This window comes from Mesoplodon bidens (assembly GCF_964165515.1).
Source record: "Mesoplodon bidens genome assembly, chromosome: X".
Lineage (NCBI taxonomy): Eukaryota > Metazoa > Chordata > Mammalia > Artiodactyla > Ziphiidae > Mesoplodon > Mesoplodon bidens.
The window spans coordinates 26,693,468-26,717,386 of NC_138163.1; the positions used below are offsets into that span (position 1 = coordinate 26,693,468).

At 38.4% G+C, this 23,919-nt stretch overlaps 1 protein-coding gene across 10 annotated transcripts in view; it reads left to right on the forward strand.

Annotated features, from left to right (window-relative positions):
- The window catches only part of MBNL3 (muscleblind like splicing regulator 3), a 117,426-nt gene that overhangs the window by 59,550 nt on the left and 33,957 nt on the right, over nt 1–23,919 (forward strand). The window contains exon 1 of one of the 10 annotated variants that reach the window (XM_081223191.1): nt 16,294–16,371. The exons of the other annotated variants lie outside the window; for them this stretch is intronic. The gene's annotated coding sequence lies outside the window, so the exon portion shown is untranslated. Of the gene's footprint in view, nt 1–16,293; nt 16,372–23,919 lie in introns of those variants that run through there. 10 annotated transcript variants of the gene reach the window in all.

The following is a 23,919-nucleotide window of genomic DNA, read 5'->3' on the forward strand; positions in this document are numbered from 1 at the left end:
CTTTCTTAGTCTTGCACATGCATCTCCTGTCTTTTGATGCTCAGAAATACAGTGGATTATTATTGTTTCTTTTTAAAAATCTTTTAAATTAATTAATTAATTAATTAATTAATTAATTTAATTTTTGGCTGCATTGGGTCTTTGTTGCTGTGTGCGGACTTTCCCTAGTTGCGGCGAGCGGGGGCTACTCTTGGTTGCGGTGCTCGGGCTTCTCATTGCCGTGGCTTCTCTTGTTGCGGAGCACGGGCTTCTCATTGCCGTGGCTTCTCTTGTTGCGGAGCACGGGCTTCAGTAGTTGTGGCTCACGGGCTCTAGAGCACAAGCTAAGTAGTTGTGGCGCATGGGCTTATTTGCTTCACAGGATATGGGATCTTCCCAGACCAGGGCTTGAACCTGTGTCCCCTGCATTGGTAGGTGGATTCTTAACCACTGTGCCACCAGGGAAGTCCTAATGTTTCTTTTAATTTTTCTTTCTTCTCTCTTTTATTTGGGTGTGGTAATGAGAAAACTCTGAAATCCATGGAGTGGCTGGTCTTGGGACTAACCTCAACTAACTAGATGGGTTGGTTGATTTAAATAGTTAAGAAAGCACTCATACCCATAACAGCGCTTCACAAACCTAGCAAATAAAAAATTTTGAATGTAGAACATTCATTTCAGATTGTCACCATTTACAGATAGGAAACTGGAGATCCAGTGAGTGAGAGTCCCTTGTCCAACGTCACATAAGCAGTTATGAAAAGATCCTGAGAACTCCAGTGTTCTTCCAATCATTTCAGTCTTTTTTCCTGTGGTGAAGAAGGAGATGGAGAAAACATCATTTCGGCTTATTGTGTTTTGTTTTTGATCTTTGCAGGATTCGTTTAATTCTAAGAGAAGAAACATACTGCTCAAAAATATGGAATGCGTCATGAATTTTCATGTCATCCGTGTGCGGGAGCCATGCTAGTCTTCTCTGTATCTTTCCAATTTTAGAATATGTGCTGTCGAAGCAAGCACTGGGCTATTGTTTTACTAAACCAAAAGCATCCAGTGCTTATCACGTCAGACTGTCCCACGTGACATTGGGATGCCCTGTTTTCAACCTTTTGTGTTTCTCCTTCACTTTCTGTTACTTCAAAAGGGGGGAAAAGTCAACTTTCCCTTTCCTAATCTCTCCCTCATTTATTGTTTCATGACATTGTGTTTAGATGAAGACTTTAATTAAGGTTTCATATTTAGTTCTCTGATAGTCATTTGGGCTATTAATTTTGAAAAGGAGGAAGAGAGGCAGGGTGTTTTTATTTTTAGACCACATTATCTAACTTAGTGATACTAAGCTTTGTTTAATCACCAAGAGTCAGAACACTGAGCTGTCTCTACTCCCTCATCCATCCTTTTCTCCAAACCCTGCATTGCTGAGTTAGCTAGCCAGAGTCGGGGATTGTAACGGGCTGTGGATCATGTATATCTTCACTGCATGAAACTCTTTGATGTCTGATGCTGATATAGATATACTCATTAGTACAAAGTCCTGGCCAGCTAGGGAGGCACCTGTCACAGATTAACTGAAAATATTGCAGTAGCAGCTCAGCCTTGTTATGGGTCAAATACAGTTTTGTAAAATAATTTGGAATCTAATCCAATGAATTTAAAATGTTGTTTTATGGAAGCATAGCTCAAGATCATTTCTCTCTCCCCCTTGCAGCCAAGGCTGCAATTGACTACCTGGTAAGAAAGGACTTGTGATATGGCCAGGGATGTATTCTTCAACCACAGTTTGGTACCATTAAGATGGACCCTTTGTCACAGGAACCCCATTTAGTACGAGAGGTCTAAATATCTGAAGTTTGAGAACTGTCTACTATATGTCAACTCTTTTGTGTGGAAGAAGCTCTGTACATGTTAGGGAAATAGATGTCTGATCTTACTTGATCATATAATAATTCTCTCATGTCACATAGCTGTATGAAGTCATAAATATTGTTTTTTTCTTCACGTTTTTGTGAAATGTGGATACAAGGTACTTCTGTGCATCTGGAAATAGCAATTAGTTCTTCTAGGAACATGACTTTATTCATAGAACATCATTTACTCACTGCTGTTTTTGCCCTTACAGATTAGGTTTCTGATTGTAAAGTCCCCAAGTTTGCCTTGTTTTCCTCTATCTCAGCCAGCCACTTGATTGTTGACCTACAGGGGTATATATTCCAGAGGAATTTTAGCCATCTGTTGTTTCCTCATTATCTCTAAACCATCTTCTTTTTTTTTCTGTATTTCCTCCACTGTGTAATCAGTCTTTGATTTCTTAAATTTATGGTTTTTTTTTTTTTTTTTTTTTTGTGGTACGCGGGCCTCTCACTGTTGTGGCCTCTCCCATTGTGGAGCACAGGCTCCGGACGCGCAGGCTCAGCGGCCATGGCTCACGGGCCCAGCCGCTCCGCGGCATGTGGGATCTTCCCGGACTGGGGCACGAACCCGTGTCCCCTGCATTGGCAGGCGGACTCTGAACCACTGCGCCACCAGGGAAGTCCCAAATTTATGGGTTTTGTTGCTGTTGCTGTCTAATCCAGATTTGCAACCCTGCTTAGGTTTTCAGTGTTTTTTTTTTCTGTGCCTTCAGTTCTCACCACAGGGTCAAGTTTTACTGCTAGACGTAATGAGAAGTTTAACTCATGCTTTTTCCTGTCTTTCTTGATACTGTTTTCTTAAAAGTCAGTAAACGATTCCATTTGGTCTACGACCTTTTGTTTTGTAAATCATCTCCACTATTTGGACTTAACCATGTTGTCTAGAGTTGGAGTAAATTATTTTTCCAGTATTATTCCTGATGAGCTTGTATAATATGGCTTAGTGTCATGTCAAACTCTGTTACTTACTGCAGTAGATGTGACAATACGATCCATCGGTTTTTGCGGCTGTTGCTTGGTCATGGGCATGTCAATGTATGCTTTCAATTGGACTTTTTTTTCTATTGTAAATGGACATATTTTTTGTTGCTTTTGAAACTCAGATTTTTATTTACCCACTGGGAATTTGTAGAAAAGAGATTAGCCTTTTGTTCCTACACATGTTCTTGTGGGTAGACAGTGAAGGCAGTTTCCACACTGGAAACCATCCAACAGCTTGAAAACATAGTCACAGTGATATAACTGTGTTAAATATGGCAAATTTCCTGAACTAAGTAAGAGATGTCCTATGTGTCAGCTATGATTTGCCAGCTAACTAGGTAGTACTAAGGTTCTAATTTCTGTCTCTAGGATGCAGAAATGCAAACAGAAAACCTTTTTCTCTGTGACTTTAAACTCTTAACCCATCTTTTATATGTGTCTAGGTACATTGAGTAGGCAGCATGATAGTATCAATCGTCTCTTATTCCATTCCAAATACATTTTGGAGACTATATTTTTAAGATGACATTGTTTTAAGATCACCTTGTCATATTGCCTAAAAATTGTTCATCCTATTTATGAAAAAATAGTAACCCTGAAGTATCCGTTTGAGAACGTTGAATATGTTTAAGAACTCTGTGTGGTTTTAAAACATTTGCTAAATACCTATCCCAGAAGTTGTTTTTCTGTTGTTAATGTTTATATTTATCACACACTTTATTCAATGAACTTAAATCTTTTCCAACTTTTATAAAACATAATCTCTAGAGGTGTTTTTTTTTTTGCCATTTCCTGGTTATTTTGCTTTTTCTATTAGCTGGGAAAGCATTCTATATAGAAACAAATTCAATCTTAACTTACTTCCAAGTAACTGAAAAAAAATTTTTAATTGTCCATTTTTATTCTGCTAGTACCCCACTAGAGGAAGGATTTTTTCCAGCTTTAGTGAGATTTAATTGACATATAACATTGTGTACGTTTAAGGTGTACAACGTGATGATTTGATACAAGTATATATTGGGAAATGATGACCACAATAAGGTTAGTTAACACCTCTATCACCTCACATAATTACTCTTTTTGTGGTAAGAACAATTTAAGACTTACTGTCTTAAGCAACTGTCAAGTATATAATACAGTTTTGTTCGCTATAGTCACGATGCTGTATCTTAGATTACCATAACATATTCACCTTATAACTGGAAGTTTGTACCCTTTGACCACATCTCCCCATTTTCCCCACCCCCAGTCCCTGGTAACCTCCATTCTACTGTGTTTCTATGAGTTTAGCTTTTTTAGATTCCTCATATCAGTGAAATTGTACAGTATTTGTCTTTCTGTGTCTGGCCTTCAAGGTACATGCATATTGCCAGAAAAGGCAGGATTTCCTTCTTTCTCATGGCTGAATAATATTCCATTGTATATATTTTGGAATATTGTCTTATTTTTCATAGAGGCCTTAGAGGTAGTCTTGATAACTGCCTCTTTCTTGGGTGAACAACAGATGTAACCATGGAAATGCTTGATGTGAAGCATGGTATCAGCAAGTGGCATAAACGTAGAAAATGCTGACTTATAATAACAGCTCTAACCAAGGCTCCTTGTGTGGCCTTGAGGAAGTCATGAGAATCCTACCTACCTCTGTTTCTCTTCATACAAGAGCAAGCAGCAGTACTCAATTTGCAGGACTATTGCTTGTGGTTTACTACAAGGACTTTATAAATGTCAGGGGTCATTTAATGCTGAAAGTCCTGTTAAATCCATTAAGAGTTCTGTCTATATACATTCAATTCCCCAAAGAAATGATTCATTCAACAAACATTTAATGAAAACTATTACTCGTTAGGCACAGGGCTGAGTACTGCACAGAATACAAAGTTATGGAAGATAGGGTCCCTGCCTGACCTTTTACTATGAAGCTGCTTGTGTTATGTGCCATAAGCCAGGTACAAACGAACCACTAAAAGAGTCCAAGGGGAGAGGGAGGGCTGGGATTACATCCAGCTGTGGTGGTTAAAGAAGTAGTCATGGGAGAAGTACCGTGTGAGATATTCTTGGAAGGAGAGACAGGAAGACATTCCAGGCAGAAAGGATAACCTAAGCAAAGACAGAGGGGAAAAAACTGTAGTGTGGATTTGGGGAGTTGAGTGTTAAGTCAGCCTGGCTGAAGCATAGAGCTTGTGTTGGTAGAGGAGTAGCCTTAAAAGGAAGTGAGGAGCTTGAGCTTGATTTTGTAGCTCTGAGGAATCTGACAATTTTGAGTAGAGAAATGGCATCATCAGCCTATGCAAGATGAATGGATAGAGCAAAAGAGACTGGCCACAGGGGGACCTCTTAGAAAGCTGCTGTTGAAGCTTAGAAAGCTTCATATTGAAGGTATGAAATGATAAGAATTTGAATTAGGGGTGGCAGTGAGAAGGAGAAGCCAGTGATGGAGTTGAGATGCTGCTCAAGTCAACATGGTTAAGTAAGAGGGGGTTGGTTGAAATACTACTTCCACCTACTGCTATTGTGTTCACCTTAATACCCAATTTCATTGAATTTGAAATGAAGATTTGTCATACTTTTTTTTGGTTTCACATTAGATGGTGTCTTGTTCACCACCACAGCTTCTGTGCCTAGCACACATAGTACATATTGGGAGCTTGAAAAGTGTTCACTGAATGAAACATGAGCTTGTTGAATCGCTTTGATAGAGGGAGAACCAATATGGGCTCCCCTGCAAGGTGCCTAGTCATCTCTCCACCTGCACCTGTACTTCTACTCCCAGTTCAGTTTTTACCTAAATATGAGTGAAAATTGTATACACCCATGTGCCAACTTTCCTCACTCAACCACATTTTAACCTAGATTTCATGGCCTACAGATTGCTGATTTTTGTGAATTTAATTCTGTCCCTTAGCATTATAGAAATGTTCATTGGCCAAACGCGTTGGATACTCTCCAAATTTAGCATTTGAGTGTTTTTACCCTCTGTGGATTTTTTAAAAATTTACTGAATGGCCACTGTTACATATTATTTTAAAGTAATTAGTGTGATAATCTAGTAATATTCAAGCATCATTTTCTGCCTTAAAATGTTTGAAATTGAATTTTACAGCAAGTGGCTAGCTTGCAAATAAAGGTATTCTTGGAAGCATGATTAGCACTAATAAGGTCATCCTGAGTCAAGTACCAGGTCATAATCTGCAGAAAAGGGTTTTGTGTAAAAGGTGACTGCCTAATCCAATAAAAATATATATTTAAAGTTTAATCAATAACGATTGCTTCGAATGCACAGTGATATTTAAAAAGTCTGAAGAGTTTGAGCATAGAAAGGCAAAGAAAAATTCTTAGAGAGAGAGCCTGTGCATTGACCTTTTAAAATACCTAGCAATCTGCTTTTTAAAAGAAATGGGAAAGTGATAAGAAATGGGAAACTAATTTCAAGATGGAATTTTAAAAAAGGATTTCTAGGCTTATGAGCTGTACCTTGGTATTTGTGCAGTCAGCTCAATCTCTTATACCTTCTCCATCTTCATCTGCATTTGGCATAGTGATTTCTGTTTTTCAGGACAGACATCCTGAGGCCTTGGGTGCAATCCTTAGTAATCGAGATGTGATTCAGGTTTGGGCAACTGACTGTACTTCAAAAATAAGAAAAGTACCTGGACCATTTTAGAAAAATGTTTCAACAGAGAAGGAAACTTAAAATGGTTTTAAGTATTTAGCAGCATTCAGCTGATGTCATTAATAGTTTACAATAATATCCATAATTGTGACTTGCATATTTTAATAGGCAACTGACAGCTAAGACCAAAACCAAGACCCTCTTTCACTCTTCCCAAATTCTCAAGGCCTCACTCCGGTGGCACATGACATTTATTCCATCTACGAAATATTACTGATAAAATGTATTTAATCATATTTCACTATTCCTCCCCCAAATCTCCTATTCTCCCACTAGAGAAACACTTAAGGAAAAAAATGACATTACTTCCATGCCGGAGATTGTAGAGAAAAAAGAAGAAATTCGGAGACACCTATTTGAGAAAAGCTTTTCATTCTGAAATACTTCATCTCCAATAATAATGTATCTGAAGCAAAACCAGAATGAAAGTGTAATGAATAGAATAACATACTAATGAAGGGGGTGGTGGTGATAGAGAAAGTGAGACTGCCAGAGAGAGAATTATTTGTGCCATTTTTATCACACATTATAAACTCCTTGGCTTTCCTTGAAGCAAAAATGAAGAGCTGTGACTAATTATGGCTCAGAGACGTCTCATTCTCCCCATCAAATTTCTCCTTCTCCTCAGTAGCACCTCTAGACCCCTAGTTTAGTCACCTTTGATTTCTACCCCACTGTTTTCCTTTGATTTCTATCCCATAATGTCAAGTGCTAGAGCCCCTCTCAGCAACAGTCCTCAGGCCTCTGCAGTTGCAGAAGAGATAAGATAGGCAAACTCCTTGTGGGCAGGTTCCCTGCCCTATTCATTGTCTTCCATTAGTATCCAACAGTCTTTTTTACAGAGAGGTGCTTATTAACCAGTGTACTTTCTTTTATCAAGTAATAAGAACAGTGTAGTTCAATGCATTTTCCTCTTTACAGTGGTTGCCAGAAAGCTCAGAGCTACATTTAGGGCCCAGCTGAAGTGATTAACCTTATCTAGATTTTTGAAGTTTTTGATGTAATTATCACCACCTTCCCCATTATATCACTCTTACTCTTTAGGCCCATGATAATGGTGTTTTTGGAAGTGTGTCTTTCTTGTAAGTTGTTTCCAAGCCCTTGTGGAAGAATGTAGTTGTATACCTAGTGAGAGGGCAAGGGAAGGGGCTAATTCTATTTCTGAATTTCTTATTTACAGCTTATTAAGCTATTTGAGTGTTTTTCATTTAGACGTGTCAATGTATTGCAAGCATTATGGTATTGCAAACTGGGGGCTTCAGATTTAAATAGGCTGCCAGTGATACTCAGAAGTAAACCGAGTACTGCTGAGACTATTCTTAATCAGAAAGGAAATGATGACAAATACTTGTAACTCCTTAGCCAGGTATTTATTTTCTTCACAATGAAAAGGACAAAGTGTTGTATGGGATGTCCTGTTTCCTTACTGCATCACTGCAGGGTACAACGGATGAACTTTGTATTTGGTTCTTGCTTTGAGGTTTGGGAGTCTATCAATACTTCACCTTTTAGTTATCCATGTTGAAATGCTGTGGTCAACATTGGGTTGTTTGCTTATTTGATGTGAAAAGTATTTCCCTCCTTTGAGCTTGTTTTTTTTCCAGACATCTTTTTTGGGGGTGAGGAGAAGAGGTAGTACTTTCAAATGAGTGTGGTTTCTGCAGTGAGTAAAGGTATTAATTTATTAGAGAGCCGAGGAGAGTTTACTAGAAAATCCTTTATCTGCTTAAATTTGGGTATGTAGCAAACATTTTGAAAAACACTCTGGGGAGATTTGTAGAGCAAATGTAGGCAACATGTAATACAGAGCTCTTATATACTTACCTTTATAACTAATAGCACTACTTTGTAAACAGAAAATGAATGTGTTTTCTAGGAGTAGTAGAATAGAATCTTGAGAGGTCCAATCCTTTTTTGTGTGTGACCTGGACTGGCCTTCTTTTATACGACTGCTAACATCATTACTGAGGTCAGAGATGTGGAATTAAGATATCAAAACCCCGTGTATATGACCTTTTAGAAACTGATTATCAGCGACATAAGAAAATGCTTAGTAAATAGCTAAATCTATTGTTTGATAAGACAGCCATTCCCACAGTGTTGGGAAAGTGTTGTTGGCTAACTAGCAGCACCAGCTTCACCTGGGAACTTGTTAGAAATGTAAATTCTTGGGCCCTACCCAGAACTGCTGAATCAGAAACTTTGAAGGTGGATCTGACTGTCTGTGTGTTAAAAAGCCCTCCTGGTGATTCTGATGAACACTCAAGTTTGAGGACCACTGGTTTAGAGAAATCCCTAACAGTCCAAGAGAGTATCAACTAAAGATAATGTTTCTCAGTTTCAGAACTCTCAGCACTCTGTATTACTCCCTCAATGCTTTTTCCTTTTTTCCACTTTTGTTCAAATAGTGTCATTCTTGGCTTATTGTTTATACTCAGACCTGGTGGAAAGAAAATGACATCTGTTCAGGAAGACTTATATATCTTTGGGAAACTTATTTTATTTCTCTCCCTAGGGAGCACCACAGTGCTTATTAGCTAAGGCTCTGAGACGTACTGCACAAAAGAGCAGTATGTTACACTTACAGTTCTGTTACACTCAACATTTCTCAAAATTCTTTTACCACAGAGCCCTATTTTTGTGGAGCACATAGAAACTTCCCATGGAACATCTCATCACAGGTAGCTGGACAAGAATAACATTGGTGTGTAAATGTGTGGAACCAAGAAGAAAAAGATTATTTTAATCATTTGTCTCTTGTAACCCTTTGGAAGGATTAGTGACTTTTTTATACCCCAAAAGGTCTATTGTAGGTGTTACTAGCTGCCACAAGTGGACTTTCAAAGTTTTATATGCAGCAAGTGTGGGGACAGAAAGGGCTTATATATGTATATAACATATATAATATATATTTGTATATAATATATATTTATTATTAGTTCTTTACAATAGAAATATATTCAATATAATATTCAGTACAATAAGAATATTCAATATATAAGTATATATGTTCCAACGTGTTTCACATTTATATGAGTCAATCTTGGCTTCTAAGCAGTTGGGCCTGTTGAGATGAAAAATAAGAAAAATGAAAAACTGTTCAAATAGTTAGAAAAAGTTTTATAATGCGATTCATTATTATTTTACCAACTTATATAAATAATATTCAAAATCCCTTTGCTATAATTAATTACTTGTTAGTATTTTAAGCACCATTAACATCTTCTCTTATAGCCTAAAGCTTGTTTTGCTCTATCCTCCTAACTTACCAGGAAAAAAATGACTTGCTTGATTTCTTTATATCCTTTTAATATGTGTTGTAAATAAAATATAACAGCAGTTTTGGCAAAGTTAAAATATAAAAAGTACCAACCAAAAAATGTGACGCTCCCAACTTTTTCATATGATAGAGATTACTTTGAATGTTTTATTCATTATGACTCTAAAGTGAATTTTCATTATGTGAGATCTTAAAGAAGCTTGTGATGGTAGAGAAGTGCCTCTTGACTAGGTAAACTGGTCTTCTAAGTAGGCACTGGCTTATTGCCAATTGTAAAGGGAGCAATAATTCCTTTCTCTTTTCAGTTATTTGCAAGGATAAGATTAAAGCTTGGATCTGCTTCTTTATCCTCTGCTCTTTCACCTACCATTCCCACTGAGCTGTGGGAGCAGTGGCCTTGGTTTTCTAACATTGTATATAAATTCCCTCTCTAGGCACATGATAATTTATATTACTCACAAAATCAAGGATTCCTCATATAATAATGCATTATCTTCTGTGGGGAGGTAAAATGGTAAAACATAGTTTGTAATCTATTGAATTTTTTATACTTAATTCACAGCAACAATTTTAGTTCTAACTAACTAATAAAGAAAATAAATGTTTTTTTTTTTTTTTTACTGATTTTACTTCCAAAGCATACTAAATTTCACTTTTTCCCTTTATTCTTTCAAAGTACTTATGAAGTATCTAGGGGCAGGAATTATTCCTAGAAAAACTGATTAACAGAATTGGAAAATAATTTAGCCATGATCTAAAGGTAATTAGAATCCAGGACACTTAAATCCCAGTTTAGCCCTCTTCCTAATAAAATACTGCATTCATATTTAGTAAAATACTGCATTCATATTAAAAATTTAGATTTATTCCTGCTTTGTCTTGGAATAAATGTGTTAGAAGTCAGAGTATGAACTGCCTGCAACCTGATTCCAAACAGCTGATTCATTTCAACATTGGATTTATTTATCATTATTATTTTCCCCATCAAATTGTCTCCAGAAGTATAAGTACCTTTTGGATTCTACACGTTCAATTGTCCAGTCACTTATATAAGATTTAGGTTCCCTACTACATCATCAGCAAATACCTAGAATATTTTCTTTTAAAGGCTGTGGAAAAACCTAAATGCTAAGTTAGAGTGAATAGAATTGATATGTTTACATCATGTTTATATGTTTACCTGATGCATTTACATGTTGATTTGCATTTGAAGTCTTTAGTCTTATTTTGTGAATAATGTTTACTTAACCAAAAATAAATTGACAGTATAGAAAAGAAAATAAGTAAACATAACTTGCTCACAGGCAGAGTTGAAGCATTGAAAAAGTCAAATCCTAGTTCCCAGGCCCACAAATCATCACCCCATGTTGCACCATCTCAAAGTTTATACGTTCTCTGGTCATTTAAGTCAAATCCCCACTAAAACTGAGCTTTTGGTGGCATAGTTTTTTGAGAGGTGGTATGTGTGGTGTGTGTGAATCCTTATTTGTCTGTGTTCTTTGTGGAATGAAATGCTTCAGAAGAACACTTTGTACTTCTTTGTGATAAGGTTGACCTTTTGTCATTGTTTGGGATTTTCTCTGCTTTGTCATAGTGTTGAACCTACAGCACCTAGACATTTATGGTCTGAGTAAACCTGCTTCTAAATGGCACTGCCGTGGTGGGCTTTTTTTTTTTTTTTAAGATTCTTCGTTTACAGTGGTAATAATAATAGTCACAAAAGGCACACAACCGACCCTTTCATTGGGCCCCACTTCCATCTGTTCTCTATGTCCATGGGGTCTTGCAGGACTTACTTTTGTCAGGCCATGGTCATTTGTGCTTAAGCTCTCATAACCCGACTCCCAATTCCAGGACACTGCTTCCCCCAGACCAACTGGCAAAATTCTATCATGCAGACATTTGATAAAAAGCTGTGCTAAGAGATGAGATATATGTACTAATTGTTCTGCTTTGGTTAGGATGAAAGACTTCATAATCCGTTTAAAGCACTTTGAACAGTGCCCAGCACATAGTAAATACACAGTAAAGTTATTCAGGTGGATGTGGTGTAAAAAACATTGGACACCCAGTTATCTTGTCTTATTCGTTTTCAAGTCACCTAAGATCCCCAGGTACTTAACAAAACAGCCCACTTGGCACACATTTATCTATTAAATAGTTTCTGGACATACCTAACGGCCAGTTGGTATGCAATCTTTATTATAATCTTAGAAGGAAAATAGTGACCCAACCATTAGAAATATTTGAACGAGCTCATTCCTCAGTTTAGCACACCATGGTGTTGTGAGGCATTAGTGTACTGGTTAGGAATGTGAGCTGCAGACTCAGACCACCTGGGTTCAAATCACAGCTCTGCGACATTTGTTCTGTTACCTTGAGCGTGTCTCTTCACCTCTCTGTGCCTCAGTTCTTCAGTAAAACACTGACTTCCTAGGGTTATATTGTGAAGACTGTATGAGGTAATGCATGTAAAGCACTTTGAACAGTGTCTGGCACATGGTAAATATACTTACTATAAAGTCAGTTGTTATTATTATCCAGGTGGTCATGATGTGAAAAATAAATGCAAACCTGACCACAGCGTTCAATAAATCCCTCAAATGAGTTGTGTCATTATGACTACTTTCATGATATTAATGGAAAATATAATTTTACAGGGGCCTCAACGTGGTCTCTAAATGTGTGTCAACAATCATCACATGCCAAGTTACATGAGCTGATAAACCTGTAGATACAATTATTCTGTAGCCCGCTCATAAATGGTCAGAATTAGTTCACATCTGAAGGGTCATTTGACCTTATACACTAGAGCCTGTAAAACATGAAACAAAACAAAAACAGTTAAATGCTCCAGTTATCTTTAGTAGAAAAATAACTGTGAAATATTGGCACACTGATGTTTTACATGGCCTAGTTTATTTCGCTGTATCACTTGATCAAATATTTTTCCAGAATGGAATTTGATTTACCTTGTGTAAGAGACACATAAACTGGGCTCTTTTTTTTTTTTCAGAAAGACATGTTTTCTGAAGTTTTCTAATTTTTTTTTTTTTTTTTTTGCGGTACGCGGGCCTCTCACTGTTGTGGCCTCTCCCGTTGCGGAGCACAGGCTCCGGACACACAGGCTCAGCAGCCATGGCTCACGGGCCCAGCCGCTCCGCGGCATGTGGGATCTTCCCAGACCGGGGCACGAACCCGTGTCCCCTGCATCGGCAGGCGGACTCTCAACCACTGCGCCACCAGGGAAGCCCTGAAGTTTTCTAATTTTATTCTGATATTCAGGGAAGGCACAATGAAACTAGGGATTTGTTTTATTTTTCCTATTTTTCCCCTCACCAGAATAAGGATTCCACTAATTAAAAGGCAGTGACTAGACCTTAGAAACCTTGTTGTGCTTAATAGAGAGGGTTTAAAAGAAACACTGAATCCTTACAAGTGCACTGTTCGCCCACTAACTCTTCTAGCTGCTTAAACTGACTTGCAGAGAACAATTAATAGATTTTTAAAACTAATTAACTTTTGCTGTCCTTTGCTTTACTTTGTTTTAGATATGGAGATAGGCATTCTTTGGCAGGGGTCATATTTCAACTTCTTCTCTGTAAAGATATGAGACATTTATGGTTGAGGGATTGATTTATTTTAAAACGTAAAACTTCCATTTATCATTTTATCTTCTTTAAACAACCCCATTTCTAGTTACATTGTTTGTGGATGGCCTTGTTTAGTTCTTTAAATACCAGGAACAGTTTCATCATCATCAAATATTAACTGCTCACTGAAAGCAGAAGGTGAGTTTAACAAGGTTGCTATATTTACTTAGTAAGACTGAGAGAGGATCATTTTTAAACATATTTTTTTAAAAAAGTAGTCTGGGTAGTTTCATCTAGAACATTGTCAGTTTTGTTCACATCTCTGAAATACATTTTGGATGAAACTTAATATATTTGGTAAATAATCAGGCCAGGCAGAATAGATCTTTATTTTTAAAAGAGAAAGAATTTATATCAATAAATTGCTTGCTTTTATGTCAGAACAAAAACAAATAGCAACTTGGCTAAAAAAAACCCACTTTATTTAAATACACAGTGCATTTGGAGTTTGGAGTTTTCTTTGGAGATTTGTCTGATACTCTAAAATGCCTACAGTTTTAATAACAAGTTAGCATAAAGGTTTCAGTAAGGCTTTTGGTGATAAAAATATATTTATCATTAACAAAATGTAGAGCTGGTCCATGCCTCAAAGCATTTTAATGCAGTCCATGTCACCAAGTAAACCTTTCTGCTTGGAAATCTCATATTTGGTATTAGTTTGCTAGTTGGGTAGGGTTGTGAGAAAAATGCTTATTTTAAAGTGGATACATTTGGCTCTGGCATTTGAAACACGATTTCTACTTATGAATGTAGCAAGACCCTGTAAACAACCATTTGGTATCATGCTTTTAAATTTCTTTATCTGAAAGAAAACTTATGTCTAGCAAAAAAAAAAAAAAGAAAAGGACTGATTTTTATCTCTGTGCCTCTAATTTCAAAAATGCAGAGGTAAATCAATAACTGTATCTGCCCTTTATATAACCTCTGGGTGGAGGGGTTCATGGCTGGTTCTAGAGATGTAATTATTTAATTTATTTTAGCAGCATACTGAGCGTTGCAAAGATAAACTGTTACATCTGAACAATAATCAGTGCCTTTCTCACCTTTTACTCCCCTTAAGTTTGCAAGATATTTGTCTACATTTAATTATTCTTTGAAATTTCTTTTTTACTTGGAGACAGGAAATTAGTTTGCATTCCAGGTGGAAACCTGCAAGGTTTAATTTAAGTTTAGTGCGCAGCTAAGACCTTTAGGAATTGGAGGGATTGCCAAATACATTCCTACTTCCCAAGTTTTAGTGCTGTTAAAACTCACTTGAGACCCTTAAGTCATGGAAAACCTAAGGTAACTGGCATGGTTTCAAGGGATAGAAGTCACAGTGTAGGAAAGCCAGTTAGACAGAGAAGGCTTGAAGTTGTGATTTCAGAAGTTACCTGACTGAAGCATTCAAACAAAAGAAAGCCCCAGCAGCCATTTGGAAAGCTCTGGCAGAACTTACAACTTTGGCAAGGAGTGCTGGGAAGCTGACTGTGGGATCTTTCTTTGTAGCCATCATAGGAAAAATCTACATCTTGTTAGCTGTGCGGAGATCGAGCATGGGCAGGAATGTTCAGTGTCATTTCAACGGACGATCCGGTTCCTTGGAGTTCACTGTATGCCATGGGGCTTGCTTTGAGCTTTAGTAGGAGGGAGTTGAATTAATCAGTATTTTCATAACGATTCTCTAACGAGATATGTTAAAAGGTATTTTTATGGAAAAAAAAAGAGGCATGGTTTCTGCGATTGAACTGTGTTTCAGTTAACAGAAGTCAGCAGGTTTCTTTACTCTAGGACATGTGAGAGGGAACCTTTACTATGCTCCGGTGGACTGTTAATCTCCAAGAGGGGAATAGAGGGTACCATTCCTTACAAGTATTTCACCAGGAAGCTCAGTTTCTGAGGCTCCTCTCTTGGGAATAGTGGTCTGTGGTACACAGAGTGAAGGATCTCTAAGAGCCTTTCCAGCCTTAGTATTTAATGTTTCTATGACACGTTGTCTATAACATATAAGCTTCCCCAGTGAAGTACAATTTCATTCTCTCTGACCTTACTAATTCTGACTCTTTGATAATTCCAACAAAGGAGACTGCAACCTTAATAAAAAAATTAATTCAGGATTGTGTCTAGTAACTGATTCCTAAATGTTCACCATTGCCACTTTTGTGATATACCTGTTCTGTCATGTGGGGCTGTCATGGATTGCCATTTTTGCTGAATATATTATTTTGTTCATTAGAATTAACCATGCCCCTCTACATCTCCCTCTCTTTTAATATGAGTAATCAAGGGTTGACTGAAAAAGACATCTATGCAAATAATGGCTATTCATGCCATTTTTTTGCAGGTTTTGAATATGTATCTGCATCGATCTTATGTGTGCATGTAGAAACAATACTTAAGCAGATGTTTTCCTGGGCTTTAATGGATGACTTTTGCTTGAATTTAAGTATACCACCGACAGGACTGAAGAAATTAAGGTTAACCTGCCCTCCTCTCCCTCCCCCCACTAACAAAAACCTTAAAAACATAAAAGCCTCATCTTCCTGTAATAATTCTTATGTTCAAATAATGTATACGAATTTAGAGTCAGGAGTTCCGGCAATGGTGGTCACTCACCACGCCCTCCCCCATCTTAGTTTAAAGGAGGAGCTCCGGCAGGCAGGCATCAAAGTCATTTGAATATACAGTTGCGCCACGGTGATTGGGAAAGTGGACTGGCTGACTGCGTAGGGAGCCGTGCGGAGCTTTTGGTGGGAGGAGCCAGGGAATAAAAAATTGCTTTCTCCAACAGTCAACTTCCTTAAATTCCTTGCAGCTGGTCAGGTAAGCTGGGGCTGTGCCTTCTACTTTGCTCCGGGCAACTGAAGGCCTAGTAGAGCCTGGGCTGATTCCATAGAGGGGGCTGCTTATGACCTTAAGGTAACGGGAAGAAAATGGGTTTTTGAGGATTTGACTTTATTTAGCTCAACTCACAAGGGTGGAGAATAGATAGGGAGAGGGTTGCCGGTTAATATTTTGTATGGGGCATACTTTTCCTAAAAAATTAGTCCTTGTTCATTTGAAATTCAAATTTGATTGGGAGTCCTGTGTTTTCATTTGATAAATCTGGCAACCCTAGATAGGAGCCCAGGCAGAAACCCTAGCTGGGAAGAAAGGGTGCAAGCAGCCGGCATCCTTTTTGTCCTGGTTCCAAATCGCTGTGGTTAGTGACTGGACGGGGTGTCCGGAGAAGGAAGCCACGGGAACCCTGAGAGCCAGAGATTTGACTGCCTAAGGGCCAAGGGAGAGACCCCTTTATGTTGTTTTGTAACAAAGCCTATGTAGTAAGTAGCTTCTTGAAGTTGCATGATTTTGTGTATTTGATTTCTTGGAGTAACAAATTCAATGTCATTTTTTTCCCTTTTTTTCTGTATTTTATGACATTTTACGTTGGCAGCCCTCAGCTACTTTAAAGACAGCGTCCGTGAATACTTAGCATCGGAAATGCCTTCTGACTTTTGGTAACTCGGCACCAGTGTGCTTCAATTGTCTTTGGGTTTTAATTTGATTCTGGTTGGCTGTTTTGTAAACAGAGATCATACATTCCTGAGGAGCATATTACTGAACAGATATCCAGTTAATATTTTTCTCAAGCAGTTGAAGGTATTTGATTTGACTAGAGGGGAAAAATTGGGGGGTGGACAGGAAGCAGATCCGGGGTATTGGGGAGGCAGGCTTGGTTTCACTATGACCAGCAACTATGATTTTTGGTGTTATTTGTTCTTCAAAAAAATTTCAAGCTAATGATTATTTGAAAATGTTTAATGTGAATGCAGCTGAACATGGGTCTTAAAGCACAGCGGGGACATTTTTCTTCTAAGAAGTCAGCATATGCAATAGAGATGCACAAGAAGGCTCCACTCAATGTGATTATCCTGAAGCCTTGTATTCCACCTTTGTCTCAGTAGCTTCAGCGAATTTGACTTGCAGCTGGTTAGAGAAATGCAGGGTGGGGATGGAGCAGTTGGAGAAGGCAGTTTATTCTAAGCTGACCCTAGAAATGCAGTGCTCCCCTTGGGCAGGCCCAGGTGCTGATTAAATATGAATCTGCTGCAGGTTCCTTTATTCTGCTCTGTGGGCCCCTATATCCTGGGGGTTCTTGTGACCACAGACCCCTGGGAATTAGACCAGGGTTTGTGTCTGTGCCTCATGGGTTCCTAACATTTCTGATTCAGTTATACTGAATTACCAGGATTTTTCAGCCATGATGATCACACACACACCAGCGTATATATTCATAGAAAAAAAATTGTTACGAATTAGCTATTTTCTGGACCTGAATAGAATAACGGTTCATTTGCAACAGAAAACCAGGAACAGCCTCAGTCGTATGTTGCCTCTTGTTCTCTTCTTGGAGGAAGAAGAAAGAACTTAGGAAAGGAAATGGCAAGAGAAGCAATTAGGCCTCTAAGGCCGACTTAGTGTGATGCCCTATAAAATTATTCTCACAAAGTTTATTCATTCATTCAGCAAACTTTTATGGAGTGGTCACTATTCACCAGGCACAGAAACAGCCCTGGAGGTTCAAAGATGAGGAAGATATAGTCCTGCCTTTAGACAAACTCAAAGTGGAATGGGGAGATAGGCATGCAAACAATGTATCAATGTACACAGTGATAAGTGCTATGATAAAAGGGAGTACAGGATGCGCCTGGAGACACAAAAGAGGGAGAGGGAAGTGGGGGTGGGGTGGGGAGAGGGGTTCAGGAAGATCTTTACAGAGAGTCATTTGAACTGAAAATCCATATTGGGTAGTGAGAGTCTGCAAACTTAGCTTCTGTCCTTACTGAGCTGCTTGTTATTTAGGACAAGCCATCTCATCAATTTGGCCTTCACTTTCTCTGTAAGATAAAAGTGCACAGATGTTCCTTAAAATCCGGTTCAGCCCTAAATGTTCCGATTCTGGTAATCAGGTTATCTTAGCGGGCTGCTGCAGAGAACAATGGTGTGATTGCTGAGCCTACTCCTCCCTTCATCTTTTGGAGGTCGCCATCTGAAACATTTCTTGAGGCAGATAGGCGAGAAAATTCTTCTGCCCTCCTTCCAGCTTCTTACCTATTTAGACTTGGTGTCTGGTTTGCACCGAAGTCATTGCCCTGTATATGTGTATATGGCATGTCAAGAAAGCAGAGTTCATGAGTTTGGGATTAGCAGATGCAAACTATATGTAGGATGGATAAACAACGAGGTCCTGCTGTACAGCACAGGGCACTATATATTCAATATCCTGTGGTAAACCATAATGGAAAAGAGTATGAAAAAGAATGTATACATATGTATAACTGAGTCACTTTGCTGTACAGCAGAAATTAACACGACAGTGTAAATCAACTATACTTCAATAAAATAAATTTTAAAAAAGGAAAGCAGAGTTCAGCAGAGATGCAGTGCTGACTGCAATTGGGGGAGTGCTTGGCTGGCTCATTAATTTTGCCTTCAATAAACTCAGGAAATGGTTTAATAAAGACATTTTTAAAAAGATTTTTTGTCTGCATCCCAAATTTAACTTAAAAGTTGTATGCAAGATTTTAAGGATGCTTTTTGTGCATATATATCAGTATTCATAGATGGTACAATACTGGAGGATATCCATTTTTATAAAGACAGAACTCTAAGAGGAAGAAAGTGGGAAATTTGCCGTTAGTATACTGATATCTGGCTAATACTCAGCTTATGTTCATGTTGCCTCACTTTTAGCCATTTCAGATTGTTCCTAGCCCTTAATAGGTCCGTGATGGTTGTAGGAACAAGGCAACCTACTACATATCATTTGTAATTCTAAAATTACTGTTACTTCCTCTGAGAAGCCATGTGTACGCATATGTAAGTATGTTTCAGTGGGGCAGTATAATCAAGAGGATTTTTCATTTAACACATGATCATTAAAATGAAATAATTTTTTTTGGGCTTCCCTGGTGGCGCAGTGGTTGAGAGTCCGCCTGCCGATGCAGGGGACACGGGTTCATGCCCCGGTCTGGGAGGATCCCACATGCCGCGGAGTGGATAGGCCCGTGAGCCATGGCCGCTGAGCCTGCGCTTCCGGAGCCTGTGCTCCGCAACGGGAGAGGCCACAACAGTGAGAGGCCCGCGTACCGCAAAAAAAAAAAAAAAAAAAAAAAAAAAAAAAAAAAATGAAATAATTTTTTCATAGAAATCAAATCATCTCTTCATTGCCTTTATTTAACATTTAACTTTTAACTCTTGATAGCCTAGCAGAGCAGTGAGGTGTCTTTGAAAAGGTAATCCAGTTACCACTGTATTTGAGAGCTTTTTTCCCCCCATAATTCCTAATGTATTTGAAGAAGCAAGTCATTCTGCACACAGCTGTTCCTGTTAATATACTGGTGACTGACAAAGGGTAATTTTCAGCTTCCTGGGGTCCTTTTCTTATTCTGATGGATGGTAGAGCTTTCTCTCATGAACATAAAAAAGTACACTTCACAGGGGTTTTCTACCACCAAGTGCCTGGGAAGTCTTGTCTCTGACAGACTCTCACTCTCATACCTCCCAAGACTTAGGTGGGATTTGAATCTCTACAATGCTACTTTTCTCTTTCAGTCAAGTACTCTTTGTGCTCATTTGTGAAAAGCCTGAAGGTAGGAAAAAGGAAATAGATTGAAGTTTAGAGGTTTTATGAATGCTCTGCAACTTTTTCCTTTGTCTGTCATCAACTTTTTGATGCCAATGTATTTCAGAAATTTCATTGGTCATTTATTCCCCTGCTGCTTTTTGGGTGCTTTTTCAAAGAGAGTAGATGGGAAAGGGGAGCGGGAAGCTTCATAGATATAGTAGTGCTTATTTCAGCAGAGAATCACTTTCCCATTGAATCGCCTTGCTATTTTCTTGACTCCGTATCACCGTGAAAAACCCAATGAGAATGATGTGTTTTTTAAGGCCAAAGGAAATGGAAAAGGAGTGGAATTGAGGCGAGCCTAAATGAGCTTGCACTCTAATCTCTTCAGTGCTTTAATTTTGTGTGTCTGTGGAGGGGAGGGAGAGAGGTTTACACGTCTTGACCAGCCTTAGCTGCTGTTTTTAGGATAGAGCCAGCTCTACCAGTGGATGGCAATTTTCATGGGTACGACATTTAGAGGCGTTTATGACATGGTCTCCTACTTTGCACTGAGCACATGGCAACTCTGAACCTGTGGGTCTAGAAGGAGGGCTTGGACAACATTGACTTGGCTTGGGAAACACAATGGGTGATTTTTTTCAGCCCAAGATAGTTTCTGGGCTGTTATAGACCTGATGTGATAGGGAGTCTTGTGGCCCATTCAAGAGTGCTTAGCAGGCCTCAGGAAAACATTGGAACCTTTCTACTCCATAGTCGCTGGTTTTCCAAAGGACAAAAACAGTAAGTGATTACATACTGTGCTGGGCAGATCCCTCCTCAGCCTCCACCCCGTCCCATTCATACATGCTTACCAAAGCCTTAATCCCCTCCAAGGACTAAAAGCAAACGTTAGCAAAGGTCAAGAGCAAAGTTTGCCACCATCTCCCCAACTCCAATTAAAGTATTTTGGCCTATAATTAAGTTTGGGCCTCTTGAAGAATGAATACAGGGGAGATTTGTTGTCACCAAGTGTTGTGCATATAAATATATTATCCTGAATCCTAAAGTCGTTTTGAAAAAACTTGAGGGGCTTGGCTTTCTTTTGAAATATTGTGTTCCACAGATAACATTGATGTTAAATTATTTGTTCTCATCTATTGTTTGGATAGAAAATGCAGGGTTTTTTTTTTTCTTTATAAGCTTTCTTTACCATAAGCAGTCTCTGGTAAGGTAGTGTTGCTGTGCATTTGCACTGTTATAGAATTAAATTATGGATTCTGTCCTTCAAAAGAGAATGCTTTATAAATCAAGTAAAATCTCATAACTAAGATGAATAAGTTTTAAAAAATCTTATGCTGCCTCATATTCCATACTTTAGTTTTATAGCCTAACTTGATGTAATTTTTAAAGTGTAATTTTTTTCTATTTCTGTGTACCATTTTTGATTTGTAAAAATGTCATTAGTTTCCCAAGAAAAAGCTTAAGAAAAGTTATTATATATAAAGGACAGTAAGGTAACAGCACAAAGGCAGGTAGCAATTCTTTACCTGTAGATTGGCAGGAAATGTGCCACATACACCATGTTCTCTCACTCCCTTCCATTCTCCTCTCCTCTCTGATTACATTCGGTGTAAATGACGTTAAAACTAAACTGTAACAAATGGCAAAAATCCTAAGGTATTCCTTTTCCTTTTTTTTTTAAACTGATCTATTGTTTGGAATTCCTGAATGTAAGAGAGAGTCCTCATCTAATTTTGGGGGCGCAAGGAGTGGGTTACAAATTGTGTTCTGTTTAAATGTTTATGGTTGTGTTTGCCACTTGTCTGGGAAAGCTATCAAGGTGGGTTTGCGATCCTAAGGCAATCCTGCTCAGCAGGTGCCTGGTTTCTTTTTTCAGGGCTGCTATGCAACTGTCCCAAAGCCTGGGAATTGGAGCAATGGTCCTAAATGCTAGTAGGCAGCAAGAGGAGAGATAGTCTAAGGAGAAGGAAGGTCAGGACTAAGTTGTTCAGACCTGGTTAGGGGGCAGGATTTCCAAATGCAGCTGCAGTTAGTGATAAAAAGACCTGAAATTCAAAAGAGGGGTCAGAGGTAGAGAGAGAGATTTAAGATCTGAGCAATTGCAGTGAGAGATGAAATTTTACCAGCATTTCATTTCTCCAGGGGAAAGAGATTAAGGAGGAGAGCAGAGGATTTAGGACTGTACCTTGGGGAAATCTTTAACGTTAGGGTGTGGGAGGAAAAGAGAAACCCCAGAAGTATAAACTACCATGCTTGGCTCTGGAAGCCACCAAGTGTCACTACTTCCCCTGAGCTGTTAATTCTGAGCCAGATAATCCAAGTTATACTGGGTGGAGGGTGGAGAATCTGGGAACTAAAATCCTTGTGACTATCTTTGCTTTGATGCAGGTTGTAGTAGGTGTAAAGAGAAGCTTATGTTTTCTCTTAGGGGGGACATTACTGGGGGCAACCCTCCATTACCGCAATTTTTAGCGCATATAAGGATTTCCTTATAGTCCTTATATGTGCTAAAATTATGTAGCTGTTTCCTAGGCTACTTAATGAGTTCAGGAAGACTGGGTTCATACCACCCTCAACTCTTACTACCAAGAAATTCTTCCTTTTCCAGGATTTCCAGAGAAATATAAAGGCACATTGAAACTAAAGTATTATTTGATTTTATAAATAATTTGATTAAAAATTTGATCAAATTGGAGAAACAACAGGACAAGCCTGACAGAAAACAATAGTGGCTTCCTTGACTTCTCAAGCTTAAGTTATACTCAGCTTCCTGCCAGGGGAGGTAAAATAAAAGAGATACCTCATCCCACTGATCTGATATTTAAAAGATCAGTTGCAGTGCATCTGGTTTTGCTTTGTAGGTAACTCTCTAAAATTTTGAAGGACACACCTTGATTCTCAGTGAAATTATAGGAATGCTTGGATAACAAGATAACTAAATATGGAGAAGTGATTACATAATCCGTTAAGGCATCATAAATAGGGAAAATTCGTAGCATGTGTTGAAAACACTTGATGAACTAACTGACTTTCTCCTGGGAATTCGGGTGGCCTAGCAACTTGTGCTCTTGGGTTCAAAAAAAAGTTGCCTTTTTTCCCCACCCCTCCCTCCAGTAAGCTCACGCGCTATGAAGGATCTTAGCAACTGTGGGAAAAAGAATGGCTTGCAGTTGTGCTTATCTTAAAAGGATTATGGCGGACCTAGTAATCCAAATGAGAGAATCATTAGCTGCTTTGCCCAGTGCTCAAGAGTTAAACAAACACAACAGGTCACATTTGAGAATGTGATAAATACCTGTTCAGTGACATCCTTTGCTACCGCATAGTAAACATCATAATTATCAGCCATATCAGCATTTAGGTAATACCAAACGCATGTTTGGTTCCACAGGACTGACATATGATCCTGTCTGGAAGTGCTTAAACCATCCATAAAACATTCGAATACCGGACACTCCCGAGTACACTTTGGTCTCAATTATCCAAGTGATCCAGGGCCAGTGCCCCTGGAATCTACAGAACAGCATAGCCCCAAGGTAGAGATTTATTCTTTGATTAACAAAATATCAGTGGATTTCAGGATGTTTCTCACATTGTATGGATTCAGGAAAAAACTTTAGAACCAAAATTATCCAGAATAATGGATCTAAAAGTTTTAAGATACATTTATGTGTATATATGTAACATTTCCCCTCAGTTTTCCTGATTGTATATGTAGATCCACACCCTAAATCATATTTATCATGCATGATGTATCATGTTGGGAAAATTTTATATAAATCTGTAATGTTATGATACACTATTCCTAATGTTTTATATTTTAAACATAAGTTGATGCGTATCAAAGTAGAGCA